Raw genomic sequence first — 19,596 nt, 5'->3', positions numbered from 1 at the left:
AAAGGTTGAGGCTTGGATTCCCAATCACGGGCACTTGCTTGAGTTGCAGGTTCTATCTCCTGGTTGGTGCATGTGTGGGAAGAGGTATCCAATCGATATGTCTCTCTCACATTGATGTTTCTCTCTCTCTCTCTCCTCTCTCCCTGGCCCCCTTCCACTCTCTTTAGAAAAATCAATGGAAGAAATATCCTAGGGTGAGGATTAAAAAAAGAAAAAAGAAAAGCTCTTTGACCTTGAGGAGTTTACAGGTTAATGCTGTTACTCTTAATTATAGATGGACTCTTAATTATAGATGGACTTAAAAAATATAGATTGTCATTCCTCACCAAGTCTGAGTGGGGAATTCTATCAGTCCCTTAAAATTTGTCTCCATGTGACTATTGCACATCTGCAGTTGGTATGATTGGAAGTGAAAGAGATGGTCTTGACAACAAATTATAAAAAATTGCAACAAATATTGTTGGTCTATGGCATAATGTAGTTACAGATGGAGGAGTGCTTGGCTCTGTTTAGGCAGGTCTCCTGGCTAAGGAAGTGATATTTGAGTTTAAAGATGATTGGGATTAGATGGAAGGAATAGATAGGGAAGGTCATTGTATGCAAAATGCATAAAAGCATGAAATAACTAATAACAGTTTTCAAGTACATAGAAAAATTCAAAGAGTAGTAAAATGAATATATATATTACTTTTATTTATATTCAAAAATTGTTAACATTATGGAATAGTCTTTTGAAAAAACAAAACAAACAGAAAAGCCAAAACCAAAACCAAGGCAAATCAAAGCTTTAGCAGCTTCTTCATAAAAATATCTAGAAAATAAGGAGTTTGATATTTCAGTTATAGTTTATGTATAAATAATTGCCTATTAACAAAGTAACATTTGCTTACCTAAACTGGTCATACTACATTTAGGAAACAACAGTCTTGTTTATCTATACAGATCCTTTTAATTCTAAAAGTCCGATTCTGTGTGTGTGTGTGTGTTTGTTTTGCTAACAAAATAAAATAAGCTTATGATTTGATCTATATTAATTTATCAATTTTTAAGATAATCTTTATAAAAACCTACATTCCTCACTGCAGTCCCAATTTGTGAGAATTTGCTAACATAGTTTTTTTTGGAAATTATTTGATATATTCCACTTCTGGGCTACTTGTTTTCTCTACATGAAGACCTAAGGTAATGCAGAGAACTGGCAGTAAAAATCTTTGAGACCCAATACACAGCATTACATTTTCTATTAGATGTTTTAAAATTGGCAACTCTGGCAAAAAAATGAGCAAGAGTTAATGCTCAAGAGGACAATTTTTTTTTCTAACCCTGAAGGAAAATGTCAAAAGTAGACAAGGTATCAGCTTTCATATCATTTTTTATAATCAGATATTGCTGATATGCAGGAGCATGCTGGAAATGGTCCAGACTCAAGCCTGTGTTCTGTATTGACTTGTTTTTTTTAATTTTAATTATTAACCAAACCCTATTAGAGCATTGATATTCTCATGAAATAAAGTGTTTGAACTAAAATGCTTTTCAATTACCTTTTTAAGACGTATATCCTATAACTGTATGTAATATCCTTTAGAAATTGTGCTAAAATCTTATCTCAGTTCATAAATAAAATAATTTACTTTTTTTGGAGTTATCCCAACTTGTTCATTGATTTTCACTATATAATCTAAGACAATCCTATATAATAAAAGCCTAATATGCAAATCGACCGAATGGCAGAACGACCCGTGGAACAGCCAGTTGCTATGATGTACACTGACCACCAGGGGGCAGATGCTCAACGCAGGAGCTGCCCCTAGCATGCAGGCCCCAGGCCAGCCAAGGCAGGTACCAGTAGGGGTCCCCTAATAGCCCTGCTGGTTGCCCCACAGAGGGAGGCAACTGGCAGCTGTGGTGGGAGTGGGGCCAGTGCATGGGCGTGCCAGGCTGGCCAAGGAGGGTGCCAGTGTCCCCCCTCCCCCATTGCCCCACCAGTCGCCCTACAGATTGGCCCTGATCACTGGCCATGCCTGGGGACCCTACCCATGCATGAATTTTGTGCATCAGGCCTCTAGTATTTCTAATAGTATACATAAAAGGAAATGTTGATATTACGTATAAGATTTAACTGTATCAAAATGATAATGAATTCAGGAATTTTCAAAGTTGTAACCACTGAGGTGGAAATTAGAGTTTTGCTCATTGTTAAGCATTATTTTATTAGTCATCACATTAAACTGAAACCATTTGCTTCTACTTTTGGTTGTTTATTTTTGCTCCAGATAGTCCTTTATGAATGCAGGTATATGAAACTTCTGCAACATTACTTGTTATGTGGGTTTAATGTTTATGGTTGTCAGATCAGAATGATCAAATGCAAATTTCTCTCAGGTGTTCATGCAGTCAGGAATGATTATCAGGCTATATATTCTACTTTGAAGCATATATTAGATAATTTCTGATGGGATTTCTCTTCTCTCCCTCATGGCAGGACTGACTGACTGCTGCTACATCAGACTTATGGTGACTCACCAGAGCCAAACAGTTAAAGCTTGATCTGTGGCTCTAGGAGGAATAAATAAATTGTTGGCCATCACAGGCACTCACACTGCTGCTGGTAAGCCAAACGTATTCATAACATGATCCCTCAGGGAGGGCACCTGTCACATATTTCCAGAGTATTCTCTGCTGTCTAGGTTTGGGGACATTTTAATAATTTATACATTTTCTTCAATGTTAAAGGAATATTTACATTAAAGTGTAGTACTTAGAGTTATTATTATTTGTTTCTTTCAAAACTAATACGAATATTGACTTTAGGTAGACAGTTTTTATATATTGACTGCCCAGCATCAATTTCCATTTCCTATCAATACCCCGATTTTCTTTTGAAAAATGACCTCTCTCCCATTGTATGTAGTTTGGAAGGTGGAGTTAATCACATTATACTGCTTTTTGACTTACTGAAGCTGAAGGGTCCCCATATCTTAGTACTCAGGTACAATCAAGAGCTACAAGTGAAAAATAACTTTAGCCAAATAGATTTTCTCTGCTAGGATTATACCTCTCAAGGGGAATGAAACAGGATGGAAGAAATAGCTGGAATTCATCTATTCCAGCAGTTTTTCCATTGCAGAAAAGCAGTTCCAAGTCCAGGTTCTTGCTCTGATTTTAATCCTGGCTCTCAACAATTCTATCCACTTGGTAACACCCTGATATCCTTCTAATACATTTCTTTTTTAAGCTATCGAGAATGGGTTTCTATTGCTTGTAAACAAATAATACAGGACACAACAAAGTTAAGTTACATCGTTAAGTAACACCAGCAACTTCAGCAGGGCAATTAATAGAGCTTTTAAGTTTTCATTCCAGGCTTTTGTTGATGTCTGGAGACTATCAATTAGATGCCTCCTTTTTTTGAATATTTCTTAAACTTTGGGTAGTCCTTTTGCTCTTGACCTTCAGAAATGAACAATTCTAATAAAATATTAAAAGATGTGGACCTGATTTATTTTCGTAGAGTGAAAATGAAAGAAGAGAGGTGTTTTGTTTTGATTTTTTAGCTTGGCAATATTGATGTCTCCTTTCCTCTTAATTTTAATGCAGAAGCTGTCAGTGTACATTAGAGACAACTCAGTAAATCTTTACAGAGAGGAGACACTGAAAAATATTCTCCTGATTATCCATTTCCCTCTTGAGACCAGAGCTACACTACACATGACATACAATATATCTCAACCAAAATGGAAAATATAGCTAATTCGCATTTTAGGCAAACACATCAGGGACTGCAAAAAGAAAAGGTAGGTAGATGTAGCCTGTTTCTAATTATTTAGGGAGAGAAACTTCTGTTTGTGAATTACACATTTTCATATATCTTCTTCCTCTCTTTTTCACTCTTCTCTGTTTCTCTCTGCTTGTTTCTATCTCTTTCGTGTGTGTATGTGTGTGTGTGTGTGATTGCCTATTCAAACCTTTCTATTGCTCATTTGAAACAAAACAAGAGTATGCAGGGGAAGGATTTGTAGCCCACAGTACTCATGTAAAGGGTCGATGGAATGCAATTGCTTCTATTGAAACCATGGTCGTTTCACTCACCTTCCCAGATAGAGATGCTCACATAAGTAAGTTGGAGAGCTTCTGTAATGTTTCAGTGATTTTCACTCCATAGAAGAGTTTGGTCCCGGTTGCAGTGCAGTGCTCACTCTCCACATGACCCCGGAAACACATCACTTCACCTTTTCCGGGACTTGCTCTTTCCGCTGTATAATGAAGTGCTTGTGTTAGTGATCTCTAAGGACGTTTCTTCTCTAAAATGAGAACAGTAGATATTGTTACAAGTGATTGTCAACATATGCATCCCTAGATCAGTTTCTTCAGTAGAGTTAAAAAAGCTTATTTTCTGTGGAAAAAAGCCAAGGTAAAGATTCTGTATAATTTGCTATGTTTCCCCTGTTAGTTTTAGACTCTGATAGGAAGTCTCTTCATATAATACAATCTTTACCTAAAATATCCCATGGATGGGATGACTCATCTAGTTTTGAAATTAGATTTTAATGGTACTTGAATCAGGTCCTCTGAGTTTTAGCTTGATATTGAAGGCTTAGCGCTCACTGTTGTTTTTGAGTGGTTTACTAACTGTGGATATAAGACCTTTATGCTCTGTTTATATGAGGAAAGTATTTTACAACATAGTGAACCACTATATGATTTATCTCTCAATTAAAAATATTTTTTCTAGTTATCTCAGAATAAGTTTAATTTGATAAACAATGATTGAATTACTAGCATTGTTGTGGAAGATAATGATATAAAATAAAAATAATTGCTGTATATGCAGTAGTTAACTTCAACAGTCTGCTTACTGAATATACCTTTCCAACATTCAACTCCTTTTTTTCAGTGTAACCATGTATTAATGATAATTTTTAGTTCCTTGATTCTTCAGTTTTCTATTTCTCTATCTTGCCTTTAATTTTTTCTGCCTTTAAGCCTGAAAACATGAAACCTCAATTTAGTCATTCTTCACATTAACCCCAATAGCTTTGTCTCCATGCCTTTCTTTATAGCTGCACTTTAAGGCCCAATTGTCAATGTAGATTTGCTACTAAAGGAAATCACATAACTATGGAAGGATGGGAGGGAGCAGTTTCATAGTTTCCAGCTTCAGCTTGGTACTTAAATCTTCCTGGAAAGCCTTTAAGCTTTTCATCAGTTTCTCTCCCATGCATTATTATTCTAAGCCCCCACAACTCTTCTTAAGTTTCCTAATCTACTCCTAGTTTTTGATTCCCAGAAAATGACAATGCCTTGGAATTCATAGAGTAAACAGATGGAACTAGGAGGACTCTAGTTTCTTAGCCTTTCACCTGCAACATATCCAGTCTTAGCTTTTATCCTGTCTTTTCAGAAGAAGCAGTCATTTTTTTTTTCTGTTAATAAAAATCCTCCTACTTTGCCATGGATCCTGTTAACCCCATTTCCTCAGGAACTTCAATCCATCAGGTATCATTGCTGAATCTTATAACTTCATTTCTTTCTATACTGATCCCTTTCAACAAAATTTCACCCTCTAACCTAAAACATTTAAAACACCCAGAACTTGCTTAAATTTTGTATATTTTTTAAGCATCACGTTATGTCATTCTGTCCATTAACAACAAGCTTCTTGAAAGAATATCCCTCATTGCTTACTCATGCCACGTGCACATACTAGTAGATCACTGTACTTAGTGAAATTCTAGTTCCCTGGAAATTAAGGAAAACACTTTTGCCAAAATTTCTAAATGCAAAATTGAAGGAGTAATTTATGGTTCTTCTATAATTAATTTCTGAGTAGTATTTGAAAATAGAGTTGACTCATTTTCTTACCATTGAGATGCTTTCATCTCTTGTTTTCTGTCCATTTTTCTGAGCTATTATTTCTTTTTGGACCAATGGCTTCCACTATATCCTATGTTTTTGTGTTTTCCATGGTTTCATCTGAAGCCTTAATACCTTCTCAGAAATATATCAGTTGACCAAGGTGTAAACTCTGCCAGGTTTATTGTTACCTCTATGTTACCATCAACTGCTCTATGGTCTCATATACATTAGAAAGGAAAAGCTAGAAACTATATTTCTGAGAAGACCCGTGGCTAGCACAAGAAAATGTAACAACTTGCTTCCATTCATCACAGCATGTCTCCAACAGTTTAACATCACTCCTGTTGACCATCCAGTGACACCTCAAATTCAACTTGTACAAGACTGAACTCATAATTTCTATGTCTTAAATCAACTATTTTAGGTTATCTCCTCAGTAAATGGCACTTCCTTTGTTTTCATAACCCCCAAATTGGAAGTTATCCTATATTATTCCAACCCTCCTCATTTCTACTGTTCACTAATCCTATCAATTCCTAAAGGCATCTTCAATGAATTCTGTTAAATCCATACTTCTGTTAAATCCTAAGACCCTATCTTAGCTGTCTTAGTTCTGTTTAGCATAATTTTCAAGTATATTATTTTAAGGCTTATAATTAATATTCCTGTCTCATATTTAGCTTTTGTAATTCTTAAGGATATGATTATTCACATGCTTGTGTGAAATCTTCAAATTATTCTTCATTACCTTCAAGATAGAATTTAAACTAACTTGGATGTGAGAAAAAAATATAAAAGTCATAAATTTGTCTTATTCTATCTTTCCCATGTCATTCCCTACATCCAGCTCCTGTTTGGCCCATTCGTTAATGCATCTTCTTTGAGTTTTCTGTAGATTTGCACTATGGTGACTTAACCTTCCCCTTTTATGCCTCAAGAATTACTGTAAATATAATTTCCTCTCAAAAGCATTTTGATGGTCCTTAGCAGTCCACTCCCAACCACAACTGTTGAATTATTTTGTGCCCACCCTTCTCACACCTTGTTCTTATTTAGCGTGTCACAAATTATGCAGTATCATAAATATATCTTGATTTTGGGTTAACTGTCCTATCTAGTTTATTAGAATGTGAGATCTTTGAGGACAAAGAATATACTTTTTTCTGAGTGCCTAGAACCTACCAGATATAACCAATAAGAAATAAAAGACAGCCGGCCAGTGTGGCTCAGGGGTTGAGCATCAACCTATGAATCAGGAGGTCACGGTTCAATTCCCAGTCAGGGCACATGCCTGGGTTGCAGGCTTGATTCCTAGTAGGGGGCATGCAGGAGGCAGCCAATCCATGATTCTCTCTCATCATGGATGTCTCTCTCTCTCCCTTTCCCTTCCTCTCTGAAATCAATAAAAAATATTTTTAAAAAAAGAAATAAAAGACAGATAAATGAATTAATTCAAGTGGCTTCCAAAATCCAATAAAAGTACATATTTATAAAAATATGAATTTATAAGGTGAGTGAGATTGGTCAATTCATGGACATGGAACTCTGATATTTAACTGATCTCTCTCTTAAACTTAGAAATGACATAAACCTTCTCTAATCTCATGTAATACAGTATGTACCCATATCAGAATGATGTGAGCAAGTTTGTTGACCATTCCTGAGTTCAATGGTAAAAGGTAACATGCAATGTCAGAATAGTATAAATTCTTTAGACAGGGAGTCAAATTTCTTACAGAAGGAGCTAGTTGTTTTTTTTTTTCAGCCTGAAATGGCTCATTCAACTTATCTCCTGAATCTAGTTTCTGCTAATGATCACAACTGTTCTATAAAACTTGTCCATTCTGCAATCTTTTCTGTTCACTAACTTTATTCTGTCTCTTAATTGATCTTATTTGCCCTTTGGATTCAGTAGAGTTTTCTGCCACCAACTTGGACAATAAATATTATGGTTCTAAATCCCAGTTACATATCCTCAGGCTTCCTTTTGTAGTATCCCTTCCTTCATTAATCTAGACCAGCGTTTCCCACTATAGCTGTATTCTAAATATCTGGAGAGCTTAAAAAACACAGATTAACAGTTTCCAGCCACACCAATTAGAGAAATTTCTGTGTGTAGGTTCAAGCATGGACATTTAAAAATGGCCAGACATGAGTATTAATGACTGGGACCCTGTGGCCTAAAACAGCGACACTTTTGTGTTCTAAAAACAGAATAAAAGCCACTATCCCCTGTTCTTCAGAATAGGGAGCAGAAAAGAGTCTGTAACTCAGTGTAGAGATATAGGTTTGATTTAGGCAATGTCTACTAAATACATTTGCAGATAAGACAGAGAAAAATAGGTTTTAGAATGGCATAATATATAATTCACAAAAATTACACAATCATTGATTCAATTTAACTGTGTTCTAGGATAAACCAGATTCCTAAAATCTCACCTAAAACTTTTGTTTTGGAAATAAAGCTTTCTAATAATAAGACATAAACTTTTTATTTATCTCCTGATTACATCGAGTAGAATATACTGCCAAGATTTTGTTTCCAGAGGTTCAATTGTTGTTGTTTTTTTAATTTCAAATTTTAAGTTTTATCTAATTAACCTTCAATCTTTTATTATTTGGCATCTTGGGTGTTTTTTTGCTTTTTTGGTACAAAATTGTTAAAAGGTATTAGGAACATATACCCAATGGTTTCCATTAATGGCATCAGTACAATAAAAATTTGTTTCCAACCATTTTTTTTTCTGGGAGCTCTGAAAGCTGAGAAGCTAAATCTAAGAACACATTGTTTTTATTTGCAGGACAAAAATGAATTAGGTTTACTTTGAAATTAGAAATTGCTTATCCTATTTCCTATAGTTGTTAACAGTGAGTCACTGTTTACAATTGGATTATCAACTGAACTCAGGGCTGTGTACCATGTGCAGTGGAAACTGAAAAAGCCTGTATGACCAGCTGCCATTGATTTTATGGTACTGCACAATGGTAAATGTGCCATCTCCTTAACACTACACTCAATAACTCTATTAAAGTGGACTTTCATGATTAGAAGCAAATTATTTGGTGAGGAAAAAGTAAAAATACAATCATTAATGAGACTGACAACTTTTGGGGCCTCAATAATAATTTTTTTTCAGTTAACATTTTACAAAAAATGTGTATCTGTTATTGAAGTCACCATGTCATACTGGGAGACGATGGTTCTTTTTATGTTGTTTTCATCACTGGATAACATGTGCAGCCTGAGCTCATCTCCTGGTCCTCATGTTAGAAGGAAGATGTTGTCTTCAGTCTTCTTATATAGCAATGTATTACTTAGGTACTGCAGGGCAACACAATAGATTTATTTTAACAATAAATATTTTGTTTCTAACATTTTTTGCTTCTCTCTCTCTTTACTTATCTATCTATAGAAAGAGAGATTTTTTTCTTTAATCCTCACCCAAGATATGTTTCTTGATTGAGAAAGAGAGAGAGAGAGAGAGAGAGAGAGAGAAAGAAAGAAAGAAAGAAAGAAAGAAAGAAAGAAAGAAAGAAAGAAAGAACGATGTGAGAGAGAAACGTTGATCAGTTGCCTCCCATAGGTGTCTGAACTGGGGATGGTACCACAACCTAGGCATGTTGTGGGTGAGGGGCTAGGAGTGAACCAGCAACCTGTTTTTGATGTGTGGGATGACACTGCAACTTACTGAGCCACCCAGCTGGGGCAAGAAAGAGAGATTTATTATAAGGAATTGAGGAATTGGCACACATGGTTATACAGGCTGGCAAATCCCAAAATCTTCAGGGTGATTTAGCAAGCTGGAGAACCAAGAGGGCTGATGGTATAATTCCAGTGTGAAGGCCAGCAAGCTCAAGACCCAGGAAGTGTCAATGTTTCAGTTCCAGTTTGAAGGCAGGAAAAAGCTACATTTATAATTTTTGCCTTATCTGAGTATAATGGGCACTTGGATACCTCTCTTTCTCCCTCCCCTCTTCTCTCCCCTCTTTTTTTCTTTGTCTGTACACATACACACATACTTTAAATCCACTTTTTTTTCTTATTTTACTTTTACTTACATGTTGGCAATAGTAGACCATTCATGTAAATATATACACTGAGTGGCCAGATTATTATGATCTCTGAACGCATAATAATCTGGCCACTCAGTGTGTGTGTGTGTGTGTGTGTGTGTGTGTGTGTGTGTGTGTGTACTGAGGACCAGTGCATGAATTTGTGCATGGGTGGAGTCTGGCCAGCCTGCCTGCTGGTTGAACTCCTGGTCGAGGGGACAATTTGCATATTAGCCTTTTATTATATTGGATATACACCGAGTGGCCAGATTATTATGAGTTCAGAGATCAATAATCTGGCCACTCAGTGTATATCTATAAGAGGGGGAACCCAATGCAATCTTGAATTCCAAGCAGAGTCCCCCGCTTCAGCATTATCATACACATAATGGAAAGGGTCTGGGCAGGAACATTTCCCCCCCAAATTTATATATATAATTATATACACATATGTATTTGTAGAAAAAAAAGGTAGGGCAGAGATAGGTGAGGAGAGCAGGGGTACACCCAATATATTATATTCTTTAGAGTGTGTTGTGGGAATGCATGGGTATGGGCAGAACCTCGTAGCTGGGACACTCAGAAATGTCCTTGTAGCTTGGCCTCTTGATCCCACTCAAGGGAATCTAAAGGCTTATGTTCTGCCCAGTACCTGGGTTGGTGCTAGAAAGTAAAATTCTAGGTGATTTTGCCTGGAGGATGATGGTGGGCTGGGGTTTTTTAATAGGTGGCATCCTCACTCTAAACCAAGTCTTCTGGGGGAGCCACAGGGCTGGAGCAAGATGCTTTGAAGCTTGGGAGTTACACTTGGAAACAGGATGAGCTAGAGGGAAGAATGGCCTCCCTGCTGGGGCCTGAGCTAGATAGAGCCTGCTCCTGCTAGATTATGAGAATCAGGAGGCTAGGTTGCAGGAGAAGCTGCCAAATCTGAGGTGAGGAGGTATGCTTGAGTGCACCGAGGGTTCCTGGCTGTTTCCCACTCTCACCTACTCATTGCTCCAGAGAGCTGAGAGGCCTGACCACTAAGTGCCATTTCTTTTCACTCTCTTCTAGGGACCTTCATGTGAGGGTGAGGGGCTAGGAGAGAACACAAACATTAACTCTGTGTGTGCTGGAGTCCTGACTGGGTTGGTCCTGTGCAGTGAGGACCAGGGATGAGAGAATGAGCCAACCCCATCACGGGGAAGGAAGTCCATGTCCCATAACCATAGGACTGTTTTGGCTCCCCCTCCACCTGGGGAATGAAGCCAACCCCATCTATGCTCCACCTCCCTGCTCCCCCAAGAGATGATCAGTCTCAGTTTGCCAGGGGAAGAGGATTCTTTGGGGAAAGTGATCCCAGCTCCACTGGTGGTTAGTCATGAAGAGGGTAATTAGAAGAGAAGTCTTTTTCTTGAGTTTGCTTTGCCTCCACAGAGCCAGCTTGTTAAACTTTTCAGGAGACACGGAAAATAACCTTGAGTTTTCTGCTGACAGATACCTCTAAAGCAGTGGTTCTCAACCTTTTTAATGCCGCGACCCTTTAATACAGTTCCTCATGTTGTCGCGACCCACAGGTTGAGAACTGCTATCAGGGTCGCCTAAGACCATCGGAAAACACAGATATTTACATTACGATTCATAACAGTAGCAAAATTACAGTTATGAAGTAGCAACGAAAATAATTTTATGGTTGGGGGTCACCACAACATGAGGAACTGTATTAAAGGGTCGCTGCATTAAAAAGGTTGAGAACCACTGCTCTAAAGCTTCATCAGATCCACACCGGAGACAACTTGGTTCACCCCTTATTAGTCAGAACCAGCATTTCATAGGGATAGATATACAGGCTTTGCTTCCAGTCTCACTCCTCATGGGCTGAAGTCTGTGGACTATAATTGGTTTTTGCTGCAGGTGCAGAGAAGACTTAGACGTCTTGGGTTTAAGGAGGTCTAAGAGTGTCTGGTCAGGCAGAGAGCAGGTTTTCCTCCAGAGAGGCAATAACGTTTCCATCACTTCTTTCAAGGTCATCTTTCCGAAGTTGTAAAGATGATGGTTATTTTTACGTTGTTTTCATCACTGGATAACATGTGATAAAAATAGGTTATATATATAAGAAAGTAATATCTTTACTGAGTTCCTGTCTCTGACACTCCAATGAGAGTCTTCAACTCCTCTCTGGAATCATTATTTTCCTCCTCTGCCTCCCTCTGAGATGCCTTCTGCTTCCTCCATTCTGTCTCTGAAATGGCCAGCAATGGGGGGCATGGCCAGTAGTTACTTTCAGTCTTGGTTGGTTGTTTGGGTCAGGGGGCTAGGCTGTAGGGAACTTGCATGACTCCATGATGAGGTCCTCCATGAAAGGCCTGCTCTGAGGGCTGCCTCCCATGGACGTTCTGTTGTGGATGGGTGGCTTCTTGTAGATGTTGGAATTTGGGCAGGTTATTTCAGGATGGTAGAAATGGGGCAGGCTGGTCCAGTGGGTCCAACTGGTTTTTAGGGCTGAAGCCTGGGAGATGGTTCCAGGGGACCATGTGTTCCAGGAAGGAATAGGTAAAGTGAGGCTTGTAGATCATGGGGTCAGGCACTCTATGTCCAGGATGGCCTTGACCTTGGGGATGATGGCCAAGTCCTTATAGCCCAACACCTAATTCCATGGAGTTTGTGTGCTAGCTCTATTTTTCAACTGACATTAGAATTAATGCATACCTAATATTTTTTTAAACATTAAAAATTTTTAATCTGTATATCATGTATTAGTAAAATAAGCAAGGTCACCACCAGAAAAGTTTGAGAGAAATTACAGCTTGTGAAAATTATTTTAATGGTATATAATACCAGCCATGATTTGAAAAGTTTTAAGCTACTATTTTTTAAAACGATTATTTTACACATGCCTGTAAAGTAGTCTATATTTGGGGTTTTGTAAACTACCGTGTTTCCCCGAAAATAAAACATCCTCCGAAAATAAGACCTACTTACAGGTTTCCTTCTGAGTGAAATATAAGGCATCCCCCGAAAATAAGGCCTCAGGCTCTGTCTCAGAATGAAAATTAATTTACCGTAAACTGGTCGCTAGGGCCGCCCCGACTGGCGTCTAGCAACCAGTGACGTTACGCGGAGTCCTGACGTCACTGCTGTGTGGAGGTGGAGCGGAGGTCAGAGTGAGCGGTGAGCACGGGGAGGGAGAAAGGAGGAGACTTTCGCAGATGCATGTAGAAGAACAGGAGGATTAGAGCGGACGGGACGCGGCAAAGGTGGTGAGTGCTGGTCTGTCTCTGGTGACACTACCTGATGCTCACGGCCGCCTTCATGATGACTGAAGGTTCTCAGTCAGTGGCAGACCCTGCTCCAGCCCAGATCCAGGCCCCAGCAAGCCCAGTGACAGTCCCCAGGCAGGCCCCAGGGGGTAAATGTCTGATAAAGGGGTAGGGGGGATGTCTGGTTGAAGGTGTTCAGTGGCACGGGGGTGGGGGGAGGGGATCACTTAAAATGACACAGGAGGATCAGAGGGGGCAATCAAAATGACACAGGAGGATCAGAGGGGACAATCAAAATGACACAGGAGGATCAGAGGGGACAATCAAAATGACACAGGAGGATCAAAAGGAGTTACTAAAATGGTAATCCCGCTCTGATTCTCCTGTGCCATTTTGATTCCCGCCTCTGATCCCCCCTGTGTCATTTTGAGTGATCCCCCTCCCACCACCTTGATACCCCCATTCCTTTTTTTTTTACCCCTAGAAATGAGCGCAAAAAGAAAAAGCTACTCCGTGGAGTACAAGAAAGGAAGCGTGGAAGACTCTTGGGGACAAAATCTTACTGCTTTCTGCAAAGAGAAGATGTTGAGTATCCGATTGGTCCGAAAATGGCGAGCAGAGTATGGTAACCTCACTGAACAAGTGGACAAGGGAAATGCTAAAAAGCGCAAGTGTGGATCAGGTCGGCAACCATTATTTTCCGAGCTGGAAGACCTGATCTGTGAATGGGTTGTTGACAGGAGAGCAAAGGCTTTGGTTGTGAATAGGGCTCAGATTCAAGAATTTGCCCTTGCAATGGCACCACAGTTTGACATAGCCCCTGAAGACTTCAAAGCATCACAACACTGGCTGGATAATTTCCTTCAGCGAAGTGAACTGTCTTTAAGAAGATCTACAACATTGTTTAGGTTGGAAGATACTCAAGTTATTAATCGAGCACTTGCATTCAAGTCCTTTATTGATGATGCTGACTTCTCTAAATACAATCTTTCCAACATGATTGCTATGGATGAAACTGCAGTGTTTATGGGCCAATCATCTCAAACAACAATTGAACAGCGGGGTGCCTCCTTAGCGTACATTCCCTCCACTGCTTACGAAAGTGCACGTGTTTCCTGTATTTTGGCAATTCGTCTGGATGGCACTAAAATCCCACCTTTAATCATTTCTAAGGGCAAGAAGGAAAAGATTGAACGTGTTTTGGACATTTTTATTCTTAAAACTGAAAAAGCCTGGGCCACACAAACAGTTATAAGGAAGTGGGTCGATTTAATGCTGCCGCTTGTTATGCGAGGGAGCCAAAGAGGTCTGCTGGTCTGGGATGCAGCCAGCACTCACTGCACTAAAAACATGAAGACATTTCTTCACGAAAGAAAAATAGATCAGATAATGATTCCCGCAGGAATGACGGCCTATCTCTAGACTCTTGATATTGCAATAAACAAGCCATTCAAAGACAATTTGCGCATGGAAATTAATGACTACATTGAAAATAGAATGGAGAGAAATCAGCGTGGAAACTTTGTGAAACCTAAACTGCAAGAAGTTGTGACTTGGGTGAAAAATTCATGGGAGAATATCACTGACAGTTGTATTGCAAATGCACTGCGAGCAGGCTACCTTGACAAGAAGTACTCATTTAAAGACAGTGCTATTGCTAAACATGAGAGATTTGGTCCACTGATTCTGAAAGAAATGGAGTCACAAGGAATTCACCAGGAAATTCAGGAATTGGATTGTTATGATGATGTTCCAGAAGATGATGACATGATTGTCATTGAATAAATGAGTAAATTCTTGATACTGTAGGATTCACAGTTTGTCTGGTTTGTGTTGACAACTACTGTACTACCGTACTGTATACATGTAATAAATTTCCTTTATTTTCATTTAACAATAAATGTGTACTGTATTCTTCTTCATGGAAAAATAAGACATCCCCTGAAAATAAGACCTAGCGTGTCTTTGGGGCAAAAATTAATATAAGACACTGTCTTATTTTCAGGGAAACATGGTAGATACTACACAGTAAGAACAATGGGTTGTAAATTAGGTTGCATAATTTTAACATTGTTATACAGGTAGTTTAGGCCTAAATATATGAACATTTATGTATTCATAAAAATTGTAACATAATATATGATATTAATGATTATATTATGTGAGTTAGAAAACATACACCAAACTTAGAAATTTTAAAGGATGGTATATAGATGTGAGTAGAAATAGATATGTAAACAGTTTTTCCCACTACTCAGTTGCTAGTCTTGAGCAATTTTAAAGGTTTATATTCCATTGGGTAAAATCTGTGAATAATCTGAAATTGACTGCTTAATCAGTGATTATTTTTAAGATACTTTGTATTTTTTTTTGCCTTAATCTCTGAGATGAAGTTGTTTATTATAGTATCTTCCCTCCACAATTTCCAGTTATTTGAATACTTTTTAAAGTTGTCACATAGCGGTAGCAGAGCACAATAATAGATCATAAAATCAAGAGAACAACTGCCAAAGGACCAATACAAGCAGATTTAAGTACAGTAATTAGCGGTATTAAAGAATGTTAAACATGGATGTATTTTTCTAGGAAAGCTATAGCTGAAGAAAAAAGAAATTAGGTAGCTGAATTGGCAAAGAGATACCTTGCAGACTGCTGACTCAGTATTGCATTACTTCATAGTTGTTTACTCTGAACATAAGGGCTAACAGGGCTCCTTTAGTTTTTGCTCATGAAGACAAAGGGGAAACCTTCTGTTTTAAGTAGGATGTGCCTTATAGAAGCATGTTATTAAAATGACATTCTCCCCGTGGGCATATGTATTAAGAACCAGTTCACCCAGCCTAAAATCAATTACTTCTGCCTATGGCAATGAGAGTCTGAGTTAAACACAATTCTCAGAGGTAGTTAGCATTCCATTGAAGGTTATTGCTTCCATCTAAGAGAGGAGTTACCCAATTTAATCAATTCTCTGAGTTAAACCTCAGATAGTAAACAACTTAGATTATAAATAGTGCAATTATTAAGTATAACAATTAAGACTCTGTGTTTTAACTAGATAATTCACAGAGTAATCAATGGTTAGCCACAGAGTTCTAGTTGTTTAATACTCACTTGAATTTTTATTGAGAAGTAATAAATGAGTTAGCATGGAATTTAAAATACAATTAGAAATATTACCTATAAGCAGCTACTGTCTTTTTATTGTTACAACTCATTAAAAGATCTGGCCAGTATATTCACATAAGAAAATGAAATAGGTTATGGATATAAGAAAGTAAGATCTTTAGAATTAAAAATTGGCTTTTAAAAGCATCATCTTTTAGTAATAAAATAGGAGAGAGCTTCAGAATTCTCTTACATCAGTAATAAATGAGAAGCTACTTTCTTAATACTAAACAGCATTTACTTAGGTATTTAGAGCAGCTTATGGAAAAAATGGTTTTAAAAAACTATTTTAAAAATGTTTGCATCTTATAGTTTAGAGAGAGAAGATATTTATTTAGAAAAACTTATTATTTGAGAAAAATAATTGAGGAATAATGGTGGACTTGTTAATTAATGGTATGGAGATAGGAGGCTCACCTCTTGCAAAGCAAATTTGATTTTTACATTACAAAGCATAAATTGGTTAAGGGGTTAAATGTAAAAAACATTTTATAATACTAGAGGAAACCATGTGTAAATTGTGTAACCATTGACAATAATAAGTAATTTAAAAACATTATCAAAAGCTAAAAATCTTTATAAAGCTCTCTAGCAAAATTTACAAGAAGTTAAGAAAAATACATGTATGTGGAAAATTGGGGAAATTTTTTGAAAAAAAATATGCCTAACAAAGCATTTTCTTAATTTATAATGAAATGTCACAAATGGGAAATACAAGTAAAATCTTTATGTCAAAGGAATAAAAAGGTATTTCATATATGCAAAATAATAATCAATAACAGTAAAAATGAAAATGTTTAAAATCACTAGCAAAGTAAAAGCATACATTATAAAACTGTGTAATGTACATCATTTTTTGCAAAGGCCAAAAAGTTTGGTAATACTCCATGTTATCAGAGATATGGGAGAAATATATTCTCATACACAGCTTATGGGTATGCATCAATACCCTTAAAAACATTTACTTCTTTTGGGATTGAATTTTGCATTCAGAATTTATTGTAAAGATATAAGTAAATCAATGATAAAGATAGATGCATGTACAAAAAGATGTTATTGTAAGTCCAAAATGTTAAGTCCCAAGGGAGGAGGTAATTAGTCTATTTTATGTAAAGTATCTAGAAAATACTAAATATTTGTTTTTGTTATATTTGTTCAATAATAATATAAAGCAATCTAAATATTCAATAATACAGGAATTGTTACATAAGTTAGGATACACTCAATTTATAAAATTTATGTAGTTCTTTAAAGGAAAGATGAAGAAAAGTATGTTATGTAAGGACTTTTATTGTATACTAGTGCCCTGGTGCACAGATTCGTGCACATTGAAAGGAAATTAATTAGAAGGTGGCCAGCAGGGCGGGACTGTGTGAGATGGGCCGGACACGCCCTGGAGCCAACCACCATGGTCCTTCCCTGGCCAGCTGCACCTGGGGTGGCACTGTGGCTTGAATGGTGTCTGTGTAGTGAGCAGGGTCCCTCTGGCAGGTGGGGTCCCTCAGCCTGGTCTGCCCCCTGGTAGTCAGTGCGTGTCATAGGTACCGGCTGATTGGTTGGACAGTTGCTTAGCCTTTTATATATATATATATATATATATATATATATATATATATATATATATATAATTTAAAAAGCGAGTAACATGATGCTCAGTATGATCTCATTTTGTAAAAATTTCTTTTATTTTTGTTTTTTTTTAAACCTTACTCGATATTTTTCAATTGATTTTTAGGGAGAGTGGAAGAGAGAGGGAAAGACAGAGAGAAATATCAATGTTAGAGAAATACATTGATTGCTTGCCTCCTGCACAAGCCCTGACTAGGGCCTGGGCTGGAGAGGAACCTGCAACCAAGGTACGTGCCCTTGACCAGAATCAAGCTCTGCTGTCCACAGGCCGAAGCTCTATCCACTGAGCCAAACTGTCTAGGGCTATAAACATTTCTTTTAAAGTGACACACATTAAAATGTTAACCATGGTGAGAGATCATGCAGTATTTAATACTAGTGGCCTGGTGCATGGATTCATGCACATTGAAAGGAAATTAATTAGAAGAAATATTTTAATATTTTAATATGATATAAAAATAACAAAAACATGATATAAATGTTGTGCCAATAGTTGGTCTTCAGACATATTCTGTCGACAGCGCTGCTTTCTTTCAGCTTCAGAATGTCAACAAAAACAACCAAATTCATGATTGACAATGACAGATCGAAACACATGCATACGATTGGCGCCAGCAAGAGCTTTATAGGTATTGCATATGCATGAGTCAATGTTTATTTTTAAATTGCCAGTGTGCATCATATGTACCAGCCAGTTGGTCGGATGGTCAGATGGATGGAGGGTTGGTCACTTAGCCTTTTATATATATATACTAGAAGGTCGGTGCACGAAATTTGTGCACAAGGGGGGGGAGGTCCCCCTCAGCCCGGCCTGCACCCTTTCAATTCCGGTACACCTCGGGGGATGTCCAATCCCTAAACTGGCAGTTGGACCTCCCTCTCACAATCCTGGACCACTGGCTCCTAACCGCTCACCTGCCTGCCTGCCTGATTGCCCCCAACCACTCTGCCTGCCTGCCTGGTCACCCCAACTACCCTCCCCTGCCGGCCTGGTCTCCCCTATCTGCCATAACTGCTTTCCCCTGCTGGCCTGGTCACCCCTAACCACCTCTGCCTCAGCCCCCGCCACTGTGGCTTTGTCCGGAAGGACATCTGGAAAGATGTCTGGAAGATATCTGGTCTAATTAGCATATTACCCTTTTATTAGTATAGAATATAGATATTTTCCAATGTTATGTTATGTATTACTCAAATAAATAATAAAATAAATTAGTAAAAAATGCATGTTATTTATTCTCCACAGCTTACAGCGCACATTTCATTCTCATTAATATGGCTAAAGGCTTCTGTGATCTTATTCCTATTGCCCTTTGGATTTTCTTTATGCATCCTTCATTCCAGGTAAACTGAGCTCCCTGACTTACGTACAAAGATAACTTAATTTTATTAGTCTATTTCAATATTACTCCAACTATTCTCTTTTTCTGAAGAGGCTTTACCATTTATTTCTGTTGAAATTTATTCATTTGTCCAAGACATGTCTCAATAATGCCTTCAACTTTAGAAAACATAAAAAATAAAAATTATCACTCTGTCAGTTATTTTCTATTTTTCTTATGGCATTTAATTCTGTATATATTATATTTGTATTTTTCTAACTATATAATTTATAATTTCAACTCATAGAATATGTTTTTTATTATATGGGCTAGTG

General features: G+C 37.6%; 1 pseudogene across 1 annotated transcript; it reads right to left on the bottom strand.

Moving 5' to 3' along the window:
* Positions 1–11,662: 11,662 nt before the first annotated feature.
* LOC308252750 (dematin-like) lies at positions 11,663–19,271 on the bottom strand (annotated as a pseudogene). The gene is made up of 3 exons: positions 19,191–19,271; positions 12,022–12,535; positions 11,663–11,954 (listed from the first exon to the last, which is right to left on the bottom strand). The product of its transcript is annotated as a dematin-like (transcript).
* Between the last annotated feature and the right edge of the window lie 325 nt (positions 19,272–19,596).

This window comes from Plecotus auritus (assembly GCF_963455305.1).
Source record: "Plecotus auritus genome assembly, chromosome: 7".
Lineage (NCBI taxonomy): Eukaryota > Metazoa > Chordata > Mammalia > Chiroptera > Vespertilionidae > Plecotus > Plecotus auritus.
This window is presented reverse-complemented; position numbering and strand designations above follow the sequence as displayed.